Here is a 4,119-nt window from a genome sequence, read left to right on the forward strand (position 1 = left end):
GCACCTCCGCAGGGCAAGGGGGCAAGGGCCGAGGCAGCCTGTTTGCTGGCAGGCACAAGAGCTGGGCAGCAGCGTTTTGTGGGATGGGCGTCGCTGCCAGGCCCTTTCCCCACAGCGGGGAAGTGGCACGCGGTTGGCAAGGGAAATGCAGGTTGCTGTGGGGCTGTCGCTACTCATGCGATAAATACCATGTAAAACATCCCTAGTGACAGTTATCTATTTTTCTCCTTTATGTTTTGGGGAACCGAATAAGGAATTTTATTATCTTCTTACTATGAACCACCAGAGGATCTGAAAGAAACCCTTTTACTGCGTCTTTGTCAATGGAGGAGTCCCCCACTCCTCCCCTGAGACTCACAGCTCTCTGCCAGCCCACAGAGGTCCCCAAGGTTCAGTGGTGCTACCAAGGAGGTTGAAACTATTAGCGTCTGTGTTATTCCTAGGGTGTGCTCATTCCCAGCAGAAGAACGAGGCTGAAAGCACATTAGGGAGGCTGCCAAGCGGAGCAGTCCTAGCACACAGGTGACAGATTCCCTTGAGGGTCCATTTCTGACCTCACACTATGGCACAGCGTTATGACACTGTCCTTACTTCTGCGGACACACACTGCCTCAACCAGGACTGGGGACAGAGCATGCACTCTGGATCAATAGCTTTGCACACACTGAACCAAGACTGAGACACATAAAAGTAAATTATATACACTAAACTTGGATGCCAACTTGGGACACCCACTGGTGGCTTTTCCAGATTCTGCAATATTCAGAGCATGCAGCCCACAGCCTAGTCATAGTTTGTGCAGACAAGGCTTCCAGGTCTCAACCGGGCATCCAGAGTAGCAAGAATTTGTAGAGCTCGCTTTTCAAAAGGTGGTGGTTTTTTTGGTTTTTTTTTTTGCCAGTGTGGACTCCACAGCCATTTTCTGACAGCTGAGGATGGGGAAACTCGGGAATGTTGACGTCCCTGTCAGAGTGAGAAAGTGCTTATATTCTTGTGACCATGACTCCAGCCATCCACACTCATGTCCCTTCCAGAAGATCTTGTCAAATTCTTACCTCTTTCACAGCAGGCAGCCACCCCGGGGTTACTCTCCACACATACCTAGTCCTGCTCTCCCCTCATCAAGCTTTTCTTTCCAGCTGCTGTGTTGATACAGTCTCTTTCTCACCTCTCCAGAAAGATCTTCCCAGTCCTCATTCCCAGCAGGACTCCTGGGCCCCTTCAGAGCAGTACATGGCAGAGTGGTTTTGAGTGTCCCCTTTGCACAGATGCCGCTGAAGGAAGTTTTTGTTTTACATTACTTGCCATAGGACACTCCAGTTTGTCAGCAGTAGTTTTATCCTGAGAGCAGCCCTCTCCCAGGGCCTGACACGCTCTGAGTCTTCAGTCAGGGTGAGTTCTGACCCAGACACCTCCTCATCCACCCCATGACCATGCCCAGGCCTGATCTGTGGTACAGCTAGGAATTGTACCCAAATTTCCTGAGGTCCTAGGTCTGTTCTTTCATAGTGAGACCCACATTTTTTCCTTCCCCCCCCCCCGACTTTCCAAAAATATGGGCTCAGGAAGTTGTAGAAAGTAATTCAAGTTGCTTAGATGAGTGAGCCTTGTGAACCAACCCTGTATGGTTTAATAGCAGTGAATCCAATAATGTTCTACAGGAAATACTTGGTAGAATTTACTAGAGCCTGAGAACTCTCCTTTGGTGCTTTTAATTAGGCCAGAGAAAGCAAAAGGAAATTATATCTTTACTATAGAATTGTGTAGGCTGGTTTAAAATCCTATAGACAGTTTACCATTCTGTATTAAATTTGACAGGATTGTTCCAATAAGGTTATTGAAAATTCAAATTGTGAGAAGGGAGGAAATATTCAGCTCTTAATATCAACACTACAGAAAGTAAATCCTCCTCAAGCAGTACTATAACCACAGGGATGGGCCACTAGATCCAAACAGAGCCCTACTATTTGGCTGGCGTATGTAAGGGTCCAGTCACCTGCTTCTCATTGCAGGATTAGGGTGTTGTTTGGCAGAAGATAATGCAGTTCTTAGCAGGAGATTCTTTTTCTCCTATGGATTCCTGGCACCTGCTTGTAAAGAATTACCAAACAAGCCCTGCATTCTTGACTGCTTTTCAAGTTCTCTGTTTCTCAAGCATCATTCTGCAAACTCACTTGAGGTACACCATACACTTGATTGTTTTTAAAGTTTGAAAAAATAATGGGAAATAATATTAAATTCAAGCAAGAAGTTATTTTAATACTTAGAAAATGCACAAGCACTTACAGAAGTGCAAATAAATACAGAACAGTTATTTCAAAGCTATGTGCCCAGGACTTGCCTTTCTCTTCTGTTTCTGCATCACTGCGCACCATGAAGTCCTGGTCCATGATAGAGACTTATAGAGACTGTAGCAACACAAATAATAACAAAAAAGAAGTATTTTTTTTTTGTAAAGCATTATTACTTCACTTCTCATAAACAAAGGTAGTAAATCAAAACTGACATCAATGGAAAGTCTCCCATGGCATTAATATGAATATGAATGAAAAGTCCTCTGTGATCCCAGACTCTAGCCCTACAGTACTCATAGTATCATTAAACTGTATTCAAAGGATTTCATATTTGATAAAGATGATCATTCCAAAAAAAATCAGATATATGTGTTTAGTCTGAAAGAATAATAAAACTCTCCGCTGTCTTGATTCTTTGTATTTGCTCTGGGTAGTAGGGAAGATGGAGTCCAAGAGAGAAGTAGGAGGTTATGGAACTTCTTAATAAAAAAAAAAAATCATGTATTTAATTCTTTTTTTAAAGTAGAAAATGGTCTTTGTAAACATTTTTAACATGCATTTTTTTAACACAGCTATGAGCAAACCACTGATGACTGAGCTGTGCTCCATGCCGTATGAAATGAAGAGTGGAATTTTTTAAAGTGTTTATGGGAACCAGGAGCTGAGATCCTGTTTTTGAGAGCTACACAGGTAAGCCAAACCCAAATCCCAAAGCACCAAGGCCCACACATTATTTGATCATTAAAAATAAAGTCACCAGCTAGGCCTTTTAGAAAGAGGATGCAATGTAGAAGTAAGGTCAAAATTGTGACTGGTTAGGAGGAACAGGGGTTTCCTTGGGAAACACAGAGCTTTGAAAAGTGTCATTCTTCAGTTAGATTTTCCAATATTAGCATGTTGAATTTTCTGTGATTAAAGCTCACCATCTTGAATTTTCTCACATTTTTATGCTCAGACAGCATTAGGAAAAGGACTTAATTCTTCAGGGCAACAAAAAGCTGCTCTGCATCTTGTAGAGTGAGAGCAGAGCAGAGCTAGTAGATTCTGCTACATTCTTCCTATCTGAAGATAGCATACTTTTTAGATTTTTCAGAAGGAGGTTGTTTGTTGTAACACAGAGAGAGGCATCAGAGCTGACTCATTCATCTTACATTAAATCATCCTTCAGGAACGCCACGGCTCTGTGGCCAGAGGCACTCCTCTTTTGCCCAAGAGTAGAATTTGGAACAGTGTGGTTGGGATCAGGAGCAAACCCTGAAAAACCAGCCAGCTCCTGATTTAAAGGAACACCTGGAACRATAAGAAGGATGTGAACATCGAAAGAGGGAAGAAAGAAAAAAAGAAAAAAATAGCCTTTTGGAAATATTGCTGACAAACTCAACCTGTTGTCTGATAATCTTGAAACAAATATTGGATTCTGCACGGTTCTAGGAGCCTTGGAATCAGACCACAGTTTGGAAAATGTCAGTGTGAGGAGCTCTGTCTAGGGATGAATAAATTTATCCCAAATGCTTGTCTACTGTCAGCAACTGGATTTACACCAAGAGTGAAAATGATACAAAAAAATAACTATTACATGAAGTGTAGTACTGGCTGTAAAATGCTTTCTGAGTGCTAGTGGAGTAGCTGAAGCCATATAGGATACACTAGACCATCAGAACACAAAATAACAGCAGAATGTGTAAGTCACAAAACAGCTTCAAAATCATTGGGCACACATCCTAGGATGTTCTTATACTATTATTTCCCTTTCTTGACCAGACTTATTTTGCTATCATTGCCTGTTTATTATATGGCTCATCTTTCTAGAGGAAGAGCTCTCCAC

The sequence above is a fragment of the Apteryx rowi genome, unplaced genomic scaffold, assembly GCF_003343035.1.
Source record: "Apteryx rowi isolate R43461 unplaced genomic scaffold, aptRow1 scaffold_66, whole genome shotgun sequence".
Classification (NCBI taxonomy): Eukaryota; Metazoa; Chordata; class Aves; order Apterygiformes; family Apterygidae; genus Apteryx; species Apteryx rowi.